Raw genomic sequence first — 17862 nt, 5'->3', positions numbered from 1 at the left:
TTTTTTTGTTTTTTCTGTCCACCCTGGCCATCGGACCTTACTTATTCTATGTTAATTAATGTTGACTTATGTTTATTTTTATTGTGTCTTCTATTTTTCTATTCATTTTGTAAAGCACTTTGAGCTACATTTTTTTGTATGAATATGTGCTATATAAATAAATGTTGATTGATTGATTGATATTCTCCATTGCATTTGCTCCAGAGTGTAACGTGTGCCAGTGTAACCGAGGGATGGCAGACGAGCTCACGTAATGGGTGACAAGGCACATTCTCATCCTGATGTCCAGGCTCTTGTCATAAATATTCCCATCTTGTGCTTTTCTCGTTCCTGCAAGTTTACTATTATTATTGGACATGTAGAGGAAATGTGTTTTATTTTATGTCTATGAAAGGAAGGACGGTAAAGCCTTGAATGAAACTGAGTGTTGATGCTTTGGGTAACAAGACAGGTTAAGGAGCAGAGAACATTGAATGTGACAGAGACTGCGGGGGATTGTGTAACTGGAAGATGGTTTAAGAATACAGAAACGGCAAAAACTTAGTCTTTCAGTAATTCTATTTACATCAATTATTTACTCTGTTGTGCTGCACTTCGGAAGATTACTTATTTACCCCCCAGCGCAGCCTTTGATAAGATGAATTCACAACTAAAGGAATGTTCATGACAAAGTCAGGTGCTTTTTTGAAAGTTTGGCTCCAGATGTGCTTATCCAGCTGCTCCTTCTTCTCAGTACTTGAGTGATCTTTACGTTCACCTTTGGATGAATTTGCAAAGTTTCTTTACAACTTTTTTGTCTCATTAACGCAGAAATCCGAGGCTTTCCTAAAATTGCAGAAGACACTGTTGATGGCGCTGATTCTGTTTTAAAGACAGTTGTGATTAGTTATGCAGAACACGCTTTTACTCACATTGCTTTTTGGAAATCAATAATACAAATCAGCAACAGATCTGGGAATCACTGAATAGTAAAAACGTTTAATGAGGAATGTCTTGCGCATATACTGGTGTAATGACCACGTCGGCTTTAGTGAAGCATTTCTTAGCCTCTGTGATATGATCGACATGGGGTAGAATAGATTCTGGATTGTTACAATACGTGCTACCTTACGCAAAATATGCTCATCGATTTGTTACAGATTCTTGGTGGACACAATTCCACACCGAGGAAAAAGGTGCCCCATGTAAATCGTTCATAATGTCTCCAAAATATATTTGTTAACTTTCAAACAAGTACTACTTAACTGTTTTATACAAAATCCTTATTTCAACATATGCGAGCCCCAACTAGGATTTGAACTCAGGTTAGCGTATTTTATCAATATAGCACAGACAACCGCTTTTACGCTTTGAGCCAAAGCACTTCAGCAGACTAGTTACTGACCAAATCGACTGCTGACTGCGCGGATATAATGACGTCATTACGCTAGCGTGCTCAAAATCACGTGACGGGCGCATTTGAAGCAAGCCTCGAAGCGGTGCTTCGATCTCCAGCGCTTCGAAAGCTCGACACAGTGTCGAAACCTGAGTATCGAGCGTCCCATCACTAGGAATAACCTCTCCACATTAGTAACTGTCTTTTGCTCAGTGTTTAGTATACATATTCTAAAGAAGGTATTGTTTGAGAAATATTCAGAAAGTGGAATAGTTGATTGGACGAATCGAATTTTAATAGGATTCTGTTTGAATTTCTGGCTGGAATATTGTCATTTGCTTCAGTTTAGATTTTAAGCACATTCAGAAATCTAAATGCACTGTAGATCCATTTACAGTATGCAGTACAGGATTAACAATATTAATAGCTGAAGTTTCTAAACTTTATCTCACTCTTTTTCCACAGGTGCTATGAAAGCCTTGCTTTTCTGCTTAAAATTGTGCTTGACATTTTCTCACATAAATGCTGCACATTATAGACTTTTAAACCGGACAAATATTTTATGTGAACTGGAAGAATAGTAGTAATAAAAGTAATGTGATGCATGACATTATATTCAGGATTTGTTCCATTCTGTTTATTAAAAGGATGTTCAGTTATACAACTAATTTTTGTGTAACTTTTTATGTAATAATTTTATAAATCATATAACGTAAATTATGCAAAGAATAAAGACTTCAGTCAGTACTACTTCCATGCATTTGTGTTCCATATTGAATCACTACTGGTACTCCTGGCCTACTAAGTTTAGAGAGTTTTGTAAGTAAAGATCCCAACAGTAGTTCCTTGTTTATGTTGAGACAACAAAAAGCTTAACAGGAGCCAGTTTTACTTATTCTATCACTGCATGAAAGAAATCTTTCCATCTTCTAAAGAAAGGTTTGTTCTCTTCCTCACAGAGAAAATGTGATATTTTCTAACTTAGAGTAAAATAAATTATATAGATCCACATGGGTTTCCTCCGGGTACTCTGGTTTCCTCACACAGGTTAGGTGAACTGGTCTTTCTAAGCTGGCCCTTGATGTGTGTGTGTAAGTAAGTATGCATGCATGCAGGTTCACCTTGTGATTGGCTGACACCTGATGCTTTTTGAGATATGCTCCAGCATCCCCAGGATTCCTTACTGGAAAAGAAAGTTTGGAAAAGTAATGGATGGATGGATAAGTTTTATATCGAGAGAGAGTCTATTTTTCAAGTTATATAATTAAAGAAAATTGATATTTCACTATGAAATCTCAGAATAAATTTTTATTGAATGTAGTCGCATTTCATGTTAACTCCATATTCCCCGTTAAAACTTAAAATAATTATGACAAGATTAGTGGCTGGTCAAAAGAATTGTCAATCAATTTGCTAGTGTAGTAGCACACAGACATTGTTAATTTAGTTCTTTAAGTGTAGCAATGCATTCCAAATAATTTTTCTACATACGTTACTATATTCTGAAATTGGCCAATTGTGAAAAATTGCCATTAACAAGAAAAGATATAGTAACCATGTGTCCATTTATCTTTTTTCTGGGAATGAGGAGACTGCAAACCAAGGAAGAGTTCTGTTCAAAGTCAGCTTCTTTTATACAGTTAAAAATGCAGTACACCGAGTTAACATAGTGATACTAACAACATGAAACTAAACCAGATCTCTGGAGTGGGATTTGAGCATTGTCAAATATGGCATTCATCTTAGATGTAAGTCACACCTAATTCATGACAGGGTACCATGTCCTCTTCTTCACTGGAAAAGTGAGCTGCAGCCACCTTAGCCGGATGAGTCAGAGAAGTAATTTCATTCTAAAAACTGGTGGTTGTAACTATACCGCTCAAAAAATTAAGGAACACTTTTTAATCAGAGTATAGCATCAAGTCAGTGAAACTTCTGGGTTATTGATCTGGCCAGTTAAGAAGCAGAGGGGGTTATTAATCAGTTTCAGCTGCTTTGGTGTTAATACAATGAGACAACCCCCAAAACAGGAATGGTTTAACAGGTAGGGGCCACTGACATTTTTCCCTCCTCATCTCTTCTCACTGTTTTTTCACTAGTTTGTGCATTTGGCTATGGTCAGTGTCACTACTGGTAGCATGAGGTGATACCTGGACCCTACAGAGGTTGCACAGGTAGTCCAACTTCTCCAGGATGGCACATCAATACGTGCCATTGCCGGAAGGTTTGCTGTGTCTCCCAGCACAGTCTCAAGGGCATGGAGGAGATTCCAGGAGACAAGCAGTTACTCTAGGAGAGCTGGACAAGGACGTATAAGGTCCTTAAACCATCACTCCTTTGGGCAAGGAGGAACAGGATGAGCAGTTCCAGAGCCCTACAAAATGAACTCCAGCAGGCCACTGGTATGAATGTCTCTGACCAAACAATCATAAACAGACTTCATGAGGGTGGCCTGAGGACCCAACATCATCTAGTGGGCCCTGTGCTCACTGCCTGGCACCATGGAGCTCAATTGGCATTTGCAATAGAATGCCAGAATTGGCAGGTCCACCACTGGCACCCTGTGCTTTTCACAGATGAGAGCAGGTTCACCCTGAGCACATGTGACAGACGTGAAAGGGTCTGGGGAAGCCGTGGAGAATTATGCTGCCTGTAATATTGTTTAGCGCTAAGGTTCCCAACGAGGGTGTAACCGCCCACCGGTGGGCGCTGAAGACATCTAAGGGGGCATTTCTGGTCCAAGACATATTAAAGGGGCATTGAGGATTAGCCGCCTACCCCTTGGGTAATACTTGCAAGAACTCACTGAAAAGTTCTATTAATACTAAAAATCATCGAACGCATGTTTCAACCAGTTATTCTAAATGTTCATTAAGAAAGATCCATCCGTATTTTTTATCAATACCAAATTAATCGTTTCGGAATTCCTTCAGAGCAAGTGCAAGCCTAAAATTACAGTGCAGTGCCTACAGATCACATTCAAAGGAAAACTTACGTAGACCTAATTATTAAAAACTAAATCCTGCTCGCTTCACTCACCAATCCCCTGCCTGCGCAACACGCAAGATACTTCTTGTCTCTGCTGCTCCCGTATGTGGATTTCACTTTCACCAAACAACAAATCTTTTACTTCTCGCGGATACGCCTCCTCATTGGGAAGAAACACTACTTTTCCCTGATGGCAGCATGAATTAGGCAATCTACAAGTCTTCCATCATCTTATTTAGCTGAAAGAGGATTTAGCATGGTCAACAATTTATTAACAAAGAAAAAAAATTTGTCAATAGTACAATAGTGGATTGCAGCAATTTAAGATTACTGAAGACAAAAATGGCACCAAACATTGAAAAATCAGTGTTCTCACACCAAGCTCAGCCCTCTCACTAAATATTATATTTATTTTTGTAATAATATACAGTGCATCCGGAAAGTATTCGCAGCGCATCACTTTTTCCACATTTTGTTATGTTACAACCTTATCCCAAAATGGATTAATCAACTGAATTTACCACAGGTGGACCCCAATTAAGCTGCAGAAACATCTCAAGGATGATAAGGGGAAACAGGATGCACCTGAGCTCAATTTTGAGCTTCATGGCAAAGGCTGTGAATACTTATGTACATGTGCTTTCTCGGTTTTTTTATTTTTAATAAATTTGCAAAAATCTCAAACTTTTTTCACGTTGTCATTATGGGTGTTGTGTGTAGAATTCTGAGGAACAAATGAATTTAATCCATTTTGGAATAAGGCTGTAACATAACAAAATGTGGAAAAAGTGATGCGCTGTGAATACTTTCTGGATGCACTTTATATATTTTTAATCATACTTTGAGCAATACACCAATATTGTAAATATCTTCTAAAAAATAATTGTAAAAATCTGGCCTTGGTTTTTCAATATATAGTATAGTTCACCCAAGGGGGGCGCTATCAAATCACTCTTTGAAAAAGCGGGCTCTGACCCAAAAAAGGTTGGGAACCCATGGTTTAGCATGACTGGTTTGGTGGTGGGTTAGTTATGGTCTGGGGAGGCATATCCATGGAGGGATGCGCCGACCTCTGCAGGCTAGACAACGACACCTTGATTGCCATTAGGTATCGGGATGAAATCCTTGAACCAATTTCAGACCCTATGCTGGTGCAGTGGGTCGCGAGTTCTTCCTGGTGCACGACAATGCCCGGCCTCATGTGGTGAGTGTGTGCAGGCAGTTCCTGGAGGATGAAGGAATTGATACCATTGACTGGCCCCCATGCTCGTCTGACCTAAATCTAATGGAACACCTCTGGGACATTATGTTTCGGTCCATCTGATGCCTGCAGGTTGCACCTCCGAATTTCCAGTTGTTCAGTGATTCCCTGGTCCAGATTTGGGAGAAGATCCCCCAGGACACCATCTCTCATCTCTTTGAGCACGTTGTCAGGCATGCATACAAGCACGTGGGGGCCATAAAGACTACTTTATTTACTATTTTGAGTTGCTGCAATAAAATTTCGGCAAAATGGACTAGCCCGCCACATCATTTTTTCACTTTGATTTTTGGGGTGTCTTTGAATTCAGCCCTCTGTAGGTTGACAATTTTCACTTCCATCAGACAATGTAGTATCCTATCATTCCTAACACATTACCCAGTCGATATAGATAGATATTCAGCAGGTTTTTTTTTTTACCATTGAGATCTGATGTGTTTTCAAAGTTTTCCTTTAATTTTTGAGCAGTTTACATGTCATTATTGTTCAGTAAACTCTCATCTCTTGTAATGCAAAAAACTCATATTTTTGTCACCAGTTTATTCAGTCTTGAGAGCGGCATTCCAGTGTTCACCAAAGTGATTTGAGTCATGTGGTGGTGTTCAGTTAATTGAAAAATTAGACTGTTACCTCACTGATTTGTTCATTTGTTTATTGAGTAATAAGTTGGAGTCCTGCCACCAACTCCAACAATTCCAACTCCACTAAAATCTGACTCTGTTGTTTAACTGAAGGAATCATAATTTCTTCATAATTGTATTTTTAAAATAAACTATTTTGTATGAATTAATCCTATCTCGTCTCATATTATGTGTGAACAATACCACCTCGTTTTCGATTTTTCTGTTGCTTTAATTTTAGAGCCTGCACAGTGAGTGTATAGTTGGTATTTATACAAAATGGGATAGTTTCACCACATCCCACCTCAAGAAAAAAAAATGATACACAGTTTGTGGTTTACATATTGAATTATTATTATATTATCATTGTGACATTAAAGCTATATATATAAAACCAACAAAATGAAATTTCATTTTTTAATCCTCTTAAATGACTAGCTACACTGTATTTTAAACTTGGTTTTCTAATTCAGTTATTTGTTTCTTTTTGTAACAAATTATAGTGTCAAGTTGCCTAACAGTTTATTTAGTAATACTTGGTTTTTAAAGTGGTAATTCTGTGATGTTTGTGTAAATAATTAAATCAAACTGTTCCAGTCATCACTCATCTGATTCATAATTTAATATTCCTTCTAGTTGACAGTTATTTTTTATCTTACTCTTTTAGTAGATTGGGAAGATGGATGGATGGTTATTTTGTCTTCCTTCAGAATATAACTTCACCATAAAAATAGGATATATTCACTCTCATCTCATTTTATTTTGTGAACATTTCATTAAATGACTATGTTGGATGTTGCATTTTATTTACTAAAATATGATCATTGTTGCAAAAAAAAACAAAAAAAAAAAAACACCTTGGCATTGTTATTGTATTACCACAAACATAATACAGTACATTACATTATACATTTGTATATGGAATTCCTCTGTGACTAAACAAAATGAGTCATTTCTTTCAAATGCCACACACAATATGTATTGAAAAGCTTTTGTGTCAGAATTAAAACTATTTTAATTCATATCCATACTGAAATGTACCTTATACTAAAAGTAAAACTAACCCATTATGTTTCACTGAATGTCTGCCTGGAGCATATTAATATCAAAATGTGGATAGTTGCCTGTTTTAACTGTCCAAATACCGAATATCGGAAAACATTTAGTGCTTTTTTTTGTTTGTTTTTTTTTTTATCGTCTCCACTTGTGACAGACAAATATTATATTGGTATCTCATTTTTTCCATTTTAATCTGCACTCTGTTGAGCATTTGACAGATGTTGATGATGAAAGAATAAAATGGCCACATCTGATGTTGCTGAGTTACTTAGACAAGTTGCATATGCTTTAGAGCAAAAGTAAATGAAAGCTCTACCACTGGCCTATCTACCAGTGGAATCAGTTGTCACACTTTATCAAGAGCAAATAATGTAGAACAGGGTTAGATATGCTATTGTAGCAGCCTGCTGACAAGAGCACTTATTAAATAGGCATGGCTAGCTACCTGATTGACTGCAAAAGCTCTACAAGCACTACCCAGAGTCTGGGCACCCTGTGGTGCAGGTGATTTAAATAGCACACAAATTTGACATTTCCAGTGGCAGCAGTTGAAGAGATCCTCCATGGGAAGATCCCTCGGGAAGGTGGAAAAATGTAGTTTTTTCAGATTAAACAATAAGTATACTTGTTTGTCTGAGGGTTCAAGCAACGTTGTGCTGTATGATGTCTCTCTCTCTCTCTCTCTCATCTTACTGCTCATTATAATATTTTAGATCATGTATCTCCATGTTGATTGAGAACATAAAAGTTTTGTTTGGAAGGCCTTTTACCTCTTCTGTTTACACCCCTTGCACAACCTTTAGATGCTGCTTGGTTTTTTGATCATATTTGGTTTTGGCACAATTAACATGTGATCAGTCTTCTCCATTGGTGGCAATATGGAAAATCGGTTTATCATTTGATTGATTTATTTTTTATTATGGCACAAAAAATAATGCCAAGTACATGCTTAATATAGATAGATAGATACTTTATTTGTCCCCAAGGGGATAGTAAAACTTTATAGAAGCTCAAGAAAAGCATCAAAATTGAATCAAACCCAACCTGCCAAAGACACTCAAACTTGTGGCTAGAATGATAAGAGAGCTTCTGCCATTTGATAAAATGCTTGTAGGTTGGAGTAAAATGTAGTCAGATCTGCTCAGTATACCACAGGTTTACATGTAAAGGTATTAACATTTTGATAGAGCAGGCCTAGCTTGTTGTGTCCACAAATGGAACATTCCGATAATAAGTTTTTTCCTTCCAAAGTTCTGAAAGTCCTCAGCATTCTAAGATCGTAATGATTCATCATTAAAGTTTTGGTAACAGGGAGGATAATTTCTGTTGCTAAGTTAATAAACACAAGGATGATATATCTTCTCTCTCTAGGCAGTAATGTGGACAGTTTCAATCGACATACCAGTGTACTGTACATTATTTTACATGTTGGATTGCATTTAATTTTGGCAAGGATAGTTTTTTCATATGTGTTTGTTACACAACCGATTCCATTGTGTGTATACAGGGTGCGCACAAAGTCCGTATACCCCTATCTTTAGGAGCATTTACAGGAATAACCATGACAATTTGGTTCCTGTGGACATCAGCCCAAGTCTTCCCGGTATTTCGAGGTGTGTTTCCGACATCCTGTGTGGTGCTACCACCTGCTGCCGCTCAAGAAATTGCAACAACGTGGCGGACTTTCCAAGACGAAGTGAAGGGTGACACAAGTGTTTTCACGATTGAGGAGCGTTTGGTGGCCACTGTGTGGGTTCATGAGCGGCCTGTTACTGGGAAATCGATCAAAAATGTCATGGATTACTTTGTTGTGCGTTTTGGGAAGGCATCGCCGACAAAGAGGACGTTGTTGCAGTGGGAGAAGAAGGCTTTTGCAACGGGCAGCATCCGAGATGCGCCGCGAAGTGGAAGACCATCCACAAGGCACGAAATGTGTGCAGATGTGGCAGAGTCTGTCCAACGATCCCCAATGAAATCTTTTGTAAACGTGCTGCTGCGTTGGGAATAGCGGAATCGACAATGCGAAAACACATCAAACAGGACTTGTAAATGAAATGTTGGCGTCCATTGCACTTCAACGAGTTATCAGATGCCGACTTGGCCAAACATCAGGAAGCTTGTGATCTGATTCTGCACCAATTTCCAACAAATGCTGAGAAGGAAAAGGTTATGTTCTCTGACGAGTGCGCGATTTATCGTAGCTCCCGCAATCGAAACGTGGTTTTTTTCTGGGGAAAAGAAAATCCGCATTTCTTTGAAGAAATTGAGCATACCCCACCACACGTGATCATCTGAAACATGCGGTTCGCGCAGCGTTCCAGAAAGTCACCTTGTAAAATGTTGCAGAACATGAGCTGGAGAACCTTGCGGTGCATTCGGCTATGCAGAGATCATGGAGGAACCCATACAGATATTTTGGATTCCTTGGAGGTAACCTTTAGCTTTCAAAATCCTCCAAAAGATAGGGGTATACGGACTTTGTGCACACCCTGTACATTGCTGTTCAGCTAGACTAAACTGTGAAAAGGTTATCCCCCCCTTTATTTTATAGCAGAAGTAGAGCTTCCTCAGTGGGTGCATTTTGATTTAATCTGGAAGATTATAAATCTTTTATCACATTATTGTATCATTCTTTGGTAAATGTGTACTTCTTTCATACAGCTTATGATCCTGTAGTTGTTTGTATCCAATACCCATTCTCATTTGTTGTAGAGTTAAATCTTATAGTAGACTGTTTATGGGCATTTACTGTTTTGTTCTGTTTAATGATGTCCTTTAGAACAACAATCACGAACTTTCATTAACTTGGAAACCAGTTTTTCTTTTATAAGTATTTAACTGGTTTTTAAAAGGTGTTTTCTTGATCATTGTTTAATTTTCTAAAAAAATATTTAATTGATGAAAATGCATGTTTATATTTTAATGTTGATGATAGTTTTTAAATATCTCCCAGATTCCCTGGAAGAGTTTTTATACCACAAATAGTATTAACAATATAAAGTTTCACATTTTGCCATCTGCATATGGTTTCAATAGTAAAACAATTTGAATTCAGATGTGCCTTAATCCTTGATCAGAATCTTTGGAAAACTTCAAATCCCCTTAACAATAGTTATTTTTGCCATTATGGAGCTTTGAAGCTTAAGTCAATCTTTCCTTAGCAACTCCTTTTGCAAAAATATTTGGTGTATATTGTGAATTTAGAAATTTTGTTTATTGCTAAGACAAGCTAAGCTGTTCACTTAATATAAGAAGGAGGGCTGTCAAATTATACCAAAATTAAGGTTTGAATACTCATATTAAAAATAAGTACATATATTCAAACTATAGGATAGAATTTCTTTCTTTTGCTTTATTATTTTTGTTTTTTTCATAGCGTAGTGTTGCCTGCAGCAGTTTTAGTATTCATGTGTTGACGCAGCCGTCACATGATTTTCTATGCTTAGACAGTAACGTTATCAACTGAAAAAGCTACACTATATATATTTCTCAAATTATAAACTGTATCAACTTATAATAACCTCTTTGACCCATAATCAAATGTGCTATATATATTTTTTGGTTATTGGAGCTCTAGCCTATGTTAGTAGCACCAGGTGCAAAGTTGGAAACAACCCTGGATGGAATGTCATTCCATCCAACATTCACTCACCTAAATTTGGACAATATTAAATTGTTAATTTTACTTCTATAATATTTTGGATGTGAGAAGAAAACCAAAATGCTCAAAGAAAATCTCATGCAGTCATGGAGAGAACATGCAAATACCACACAGAAAATTATGGGGATATTAACTCCAAGTGACCCTGGCACTTTGTGGTGCAACACCTCTAACAACTGTTGCACCATGCCACCTATTGTTAACACAAATAAAACTAGGAAGTTTTCAGTTAAAATGATATAAAGCAAAAAATTCCTTTCTTTAAGCAAACAAAAATCCAAATACAAATCAAATTAACAGTTTGACTTGAATGTATCACTGTAATTTGGGTTTGAATCCGACAAAAAAAAACTAAATATATTTTTGCAGCAATTACTTCCCTTTGAGCATCCAAACATTACTGTATATAGGCAAACATATAATTTAGATCTTCTTACAAAGAAGTTTGCCCAGTTTTCTAAGAGTGTGTATCTCTTATAGTAAAAAAAAAAAAAAAGACTGGCAGTCTGTAATAACTAAGAAGCAGGCCTGTATTTTGAAAAAGAATCAAGCTACCCATGTTCTGTTTAATCTGAGCATGGCAAATCTGCAAGAGAGTAGAACAGACCTTCTGCCAGTCTCAGTAATATTATCTTATCAGGACTGACTGAACAGCTTTGCAACTTCAGTAAACCAAAGATGGAATATATATCCCTTAGTGTTCTTGACAACATCAGAGCCAAAATGACAGTTTGTGCCCGAGTATAATTGAGTGATCCCTACTTTAATTGCAGATGCAAGTGCGTGGTTGATGTTCATATTTTATTCAATGTCTAATAAATAATTAAATTTGTTTCTCTGTACAGGGCTTCTGCTTGAGTCGTGTACAAAGCAATGTGGAGCAAATAAGATCCTGATACATTGAAACTTGAAGTAAGTGGAAGTGGTTTAATTATTTTTCATGTACCACACAACGAAATAGTACAAACTGAATACTCTTATACTTGTACTCTTATCTTTGTAAACCCCCTACTGTAAATTGAATGTACATCAGCACTATGTAAAAAAAAAAAAAAAAATACTTTTGAATAAAAAAATCTAGAACACTGAACACATTTTAATGTGTTTACTACAGAGCTGACAGAAGAAAAATGTCTCAAATCAGATGCTCACTCTGCAGTATTTATATACTATGCCCAGCAATGTTTCCCTGTTATACTTGTATGTTTATTTTCAGCTAATCTGGCTACTGGATTTGTCATTTGACCGACTTAATAATTTTACAATGTTTGTTATGTTACAGCTGTCTGGTCTTCCTGCCCAGAGTGATCTCTCTCTAATTTTCATTGTGTTAGCGTCCAGTGTCCAAAATAACGGATTTCAAAGTGTGATCAGTTTCTAGTAGAATCAAATACAAATATCCTGTTGTAATCATTTACTGACTTTTTAACATTTCTATAATTTTATTGTTGGGTTCTCTGCAGGACATTATTTTAAATAATCATCTGCAGCCGTGTCCTTATAAATTGTAGCCGTAAATTGTCCAAAGTTTTCATCTTTTAACATTTTTATCTACATTGTGTGCACAATTATTAGGCAAGTGAGTATTTTGACCATATCATCATTTTTAATGCGTATATTCCAAGTCCAAGCTGTATTAACTTGAATGCTTATTGGATTTAAGCACGTCAGGTGATGTGTATTTGTGTAATGAGGGAGGGTGTGGCCTAAGGAGATCAACACCCTATATCAAGGTGTGCAGAATTATTAGGCAGCTAGTTTTCCTCAGGCAAAATGGGCCAAAAAAGAGATTTAACTGACTCTGAAAAGTCAAAAATTGTAAAAAGTCTTTCAGAGGGATGCAGCACTTTTGGAATTGCTAAGATATTGGTGTGTGATGACAGAACCATCAAACATTTTTTTGCAAATAGTCAACAGGGTCTCAAGAAACGTGTTGAGAACAAAAGACGCAAATTAGCTGCCAAAGATTTGAGAAGAATCAAACGTGAAGCTACCAGGAACCCATTATCCTCCAGTACTTTCATATTCCAGAGCTGCAACCTACCTGGAGTGCCCAGAAGTACAAGGTGTTCAGTGCTCAAAGACATGGCCAAGGTAAGGAGGGCTGAAACCCAACCACCACTGAACAAGAAACACAAGTTGAAACGTCAAAACTGGGCCAAGAAATATCTGAAGACAGATTTTTTTCAAAGGTTTTATGGACCGATGAGATGAGAATGACTCTTGATGGACCAGATGGATGGACCTGTGGATCAGTAATGGGCACAGAGCTCCACTCCAACGTGGAGGTGGGGTACTGGTATGAGCTGGTATTTTTAAAGATGAGCTAGTGGACCTTTTTGCATTGAAGATGAACTCAAAATCAACTCCCAAACCTACTGCCAGTTTTTCGAAGACACTTTCTTCAAACAGTGATACAGGAAAAAGACCATGATTTTTATGCAGGCCAATGCTCCATCACTTGCATCGAAGTTCTCCACTGCGTGGCCAGCCAGTAAAGGCCTTAAAGATGAAGGAATAATGACATGACCCCCCTTCCTCATCTGACCTAAACCCTATCGAGAACTTGTGGGCACTTCTTAAACGCTAGATTTACGGGGGAGAAAAACAATACACCTCTCTGAAGAGTGTCTGGGAGGCTGTAGTCACTGCTCCACAAAAAGCTGATCGTCAACAGATCAAGAAACTGACAGACTCCATGAATGGAAAGGCTTATGACTGTTATTGGAAAGAAGGGTGGCTATATTGGTCATTGATTGATTGATTTATTTTTTTGAAATGTCAGAGATGTTTATTTGTAAATTTTGAGGTGTTTGTTTATTATTCTCACTATAACAGATGAAAATAAACAAGTGAGATGGGAAAGAAATTAGTTGCATAATAAATCTGCACACTAATAGTTGCCTAATAATTGTGCGCACATATGTATTCCCCTGATGATGTTCACACTCACATTTCCGTTGTGAAACATTCAGGTTTCAGGTTTATTAACATTTTGGATTGACTGATAGCACTGTGTTTGTTCCATATTAAAATTAATCCTCAAAAATACAACTTGCCTAATAATTCTGCACTCCCTGTAGTGTGATAGAGGGAAGTCCTTGTGGGTAGCCCTTATTACCAGTATTAACAAAGAGGCCAAAAACAAATAAAAATTGTTGTTCCTTTCTTAAAAAAGGCACATGGAGTGAAGAATGACATCAGATAGAATACAAGGCACAAATCAAAAACATGCTAAACAATAACCCTAGTTTCTCCAGGCAATCCCAACCAGATTCTGCACTTGTCTCTAATACGGTGGCTTGTCATGCTGTGCACCACTCCAGCACCATTCTTCTCTGTTTATAACTTTTATTCTTTCCTGATTGACAACTATGCATTTTTCTCAGACATGTGTTAACCCTGGTATACTGTGTTTTCCCTGTTTTTTTGAGCATTAACAAATATTAGTGCTGTAGGTTAATGTGTTTTCATGTACTAATTTCAAGTGAGTCTGCCACTTATTTTGTGCTTAATGGAAAGTTTCTAATGGAAAAAGAAATTGTTGGAATTACTTCCTTTCTCATACTTTGTGTGATGTGTTTTGACTAGTCTGGTAGCACTTTGCCAATTGTGATGGAAGTCATGACGATTGCAAAACTCAGATTTCTCAGAGACAAAGGTAAAACTGGGTACATTCTTCAAAAGCAGTCGAAGCATGGGTGTGCTTAGTCTCATCTATTACGAACAGGAAGGTGCAGTTGTTAGGAAACAGTTAGATGAATTTCCTTTGTTGTGTGTTTTACTGTGGGAAAATAAACTAATGTTCACAAGTCTATGTGCAGAAAATATATAGAATGTCACATTTTCTATAAATGCACTGTGCTTCTTCGTAGTTACATAAATGTTGTTATCAGATATAATTAATTTTACTGGTATGCTGCAGAATTACTTTTGTGACATGGTTACTGAAAAAAATCGGCAAAATTAAGAAGTATGCATGAGGTATTAATCATAAATGTTGGGTTTCCAGCATGGTACCCATTTGATGGTGATTTTTTCAAGCCATTTCACAAAATAAAGCTTGAATAGTGTAGGACACTCAGTCCTAGTAGGCATAAAGGGCCTTTGAGATGAAGATAGTTCTCGTGAGGTTCAGGTCTGCACCTATAATGAATGCTGACTTCTCATCACATTGCATCTTGGAGTCTATGGAAAAGGAATGAAAAAGGGGCAGGACCTGTAGCGACGTGGCGGAAATTGTCATTCTCCAGCGGGGATTTTTCTCCTCCATATTAAAAGGGAAATAATGAAAGGTAGTTACCTCCAGTGTTACCTTCCTTATTGATCCCTCATCAAGTGGTTTCTAGGCGGCTTGGTGTCAAATTTCTTTTGGGTTTTTGCTGTCCAAGGTAGCCTTTACCCATTCCATTTCTTTGAAAAGACAACCACTGCTAACCTCTAGTGCAGCTTTTCTCACTCAGGGTTCTACGAGACATTGGTAGTGGTTCCATGAGTAATGGTAATGAATAGCAATGGCAAATAAATAAAGTTGAACAGTGGAAGAAAAAAATATTTCTCTAAAAGGAATAAATTCGAGTTTGTGTTAGTTGTATTAACAGCCACTAGGATGTACAGCAACTAGTGCTAGTGTCGCTTATGAGTAACTGGTGCTGGCTAGTGCAAACTGGTGCATGCAAGAAATGTGAGAAGTTAAGTCAGTCTCTTATCAATCCTATGTGTTACTAGTGTGCAGGTATGTATTCACTCATTAATATGAAAAGTTTGTATGTTTTCCCTCTCTCCCTGTTTTCCAATGTAATTCTATTGTTTGAGTAATTTCAAAACACAGCCTAAATAAAAGCAAACAGCAGTTTGAATATTCTTGAAAAATGGAGTTTTTAAATATAGTTTGAGCTAATAAGCATGTGTTTTAAAGGTGCTTGAGCAGGCATTCAAACACAATTTTCATACACCAAATCCAAATCTTCAAGGTGTTGCGCTTAGAGAATATACGAAACTTAAAATGATAAATTCTTTACTCTCTGAACATAAGCCCAAAAGTGTATTATCCGACCGTGGTTTTTCGGTATTTTTCTAGCTATTCTATAGTAATAATTTTTACATTAATGTATGAAAATGATTGAACTATTAACAATAATTATCTCAAAGTTATTAACTTGTTACTTTGAGGATATGTTGACCAAGTCAGACGCAGTTAGACATACATCACGTCATGCACACGATATTTTTAAATTTCATTGTTCGAACAAGTGTTTTGAGTATATTGAATTTCTGTTTGAATACATTTTGTTCAAACAGCTAGTGCACTTTAAAAACACAGCCTGCTTTAGTTTTACTAGTCTGTTTTATTTATTTTTTTATTTTATAGAAATTTATAACCTTGAAAATGTGGCACAGGTTTCATACTAGAAAAGTACATTTTATTAACCATATATGTTTCAAGAATAACATTTTTTGGCACTTATATTTGTTTATATGACTTTACTTTGATTTATCTTCTTCTTTTGAAAATTGCAAATAGACAATTAAGTATAGCACTAACATGAATATTATTTCAAGGGTTCCGCAAGGGCAAAAATGTTGAGAAACGCTACTCTAGTGTATAATCACCTGGCCTTCCTCAAACTGGTAAAGTTGTATAGCAGTGGTCACAAAACAGGAACCAGTCCCCATCAGAGTACCAGTTAAATACCACAAATATCCCGCATTCTTTCACAGCAGGACTGTTTACAGTGTCTAATTAGCCTAAAATGTTTTAGAATGTTGTAGAAACAGTCTGTCTTCAGAAGAAAGCTACATTTATATTTTTGTACAATTACAGTAGGTGAGCAAACTGTTTCAATCTGACATTACAGATTGTTACACTATTTCATACTACTATATTAGTGAAATAAATAGTATCTGTATAAATGGGTGGGAAGTTAATTGTGGAAATGGATCGATGTAGTTAATGTTTTTAAAAAGTTAATCTTATTTTGCATTTTCTTTGGAAAAACAGTTTGCATATCTAATACCTTAAAAAGAAATTTCAGTAATGTTTGGAGAAAAAAATGATGTTTCACCTGTGACAGAGGTTGATGGATATTCGTTCCTTACAGCAAAAAGATTAATTTTTACAAGTGGCACAGTAATGATTAAATGGTTAAGAACAATCTTTATTAACATTTTGTTAATAATGATCATCACTCTGTGTTATTCTTTTATTTCTATAAATGCATATACAGGTGCAACTCAATAAATTAGAATATCATGATAAAGTTAATTTATTTCAGTAATTCAATTCAAAAAGTGAAACTCTTATATAGACTCGTTAGACACAGAATGGTACATTTCAAGAATTTATTTCTATTCATTTTGCTGATTATGGGCTACAGGTAATGAAAACTCAAAATTCAGTATCTCTGAAAATTAAAATATTGTGAAAAAGTTCAATATTGTAGACTCAGCTAATTAACCCAAAACACCTGCAAAGGTGTTGTGAGCCTTTAAATGGTCTCTCAGTCTGGTTCAGTAGGCTACAGAATCATGGGGAAGAATGGTGACTCATTGGTAAAGAAGATGGCTGTCCACAGAGTGCTGTATCCAAGCATATTAATAGAAAGTCAAGTGGAAGGAAAAAATGTGGCAGAGAAAGGTGCACAAGAAACGGGGATAACCGCAACCTTGAGAGAATTGTGAAACATAGCCCATTCAAGAATTTGAGGGAGATTCACAAGGAGTGGACTGCAGCTGGAGTCGGTGCTTCAAGAGCCACCACACAGAGACATATCCGGGACATGGGCTACAACTCTTGCATTCCTTATGTCAAGCCACTCCTGGACCAGAGACAATATCAGAATTGTCTTAACCTGGGCTAAGGTGAAAACGGACTGGACTGTTGCTCAGTGGTCCAAAG

The 17862-nt window shown here is 36.8% G+C and overlaps 1 protein-coding gene across 5 annotated transcripts in view; it reads left to right on the top strand.

Annotated features, from left to right (window-relative positions):
• Positions 1 to 17862, top strand: part of fynb (FYN proto-oncogene, Src family tyrosine kinase b) — a 241711-nt gene that overhangs the window by 103940 nt on the left and 119909 nt on the right. For 4 of the 5 annotated variants that reach the window (XM_039747944.1, XM_039747943.1, XM_039747942.1 and 1 more), the window contains one exon: positions 11810 to 11876. The exons of the other annotated variant lie outside the window; for it this stretch is intronic. The gene's annotated coding sequence lies outside the window, so the exon portion shown is untranslated. The remainder of the gene's footprint in view (positions 1 to 11809; positions 11877 to 17862) is intronic. 5 annotated transcript variants of the gene reach the window in all.

This window comes from Polypterus senegalus, chromosome 3 (genome assembly GCF_016835505.1).
Source record: "Polypterus senegalus isolate Bchr_013 chromosome 3, ASM1683550v1, whole genome shotgun sequence".
Taxonomy (NCBI): domain Eukaryota; kingdom Metazoa; phylum Chordata; class Cladistia; order Polypteriformes; family Polypteridae; genus Polypterus; species Polypterus senegalus.
This window is presented reverse-complemented; position numbering and strand designations above follow the sequence as displayed.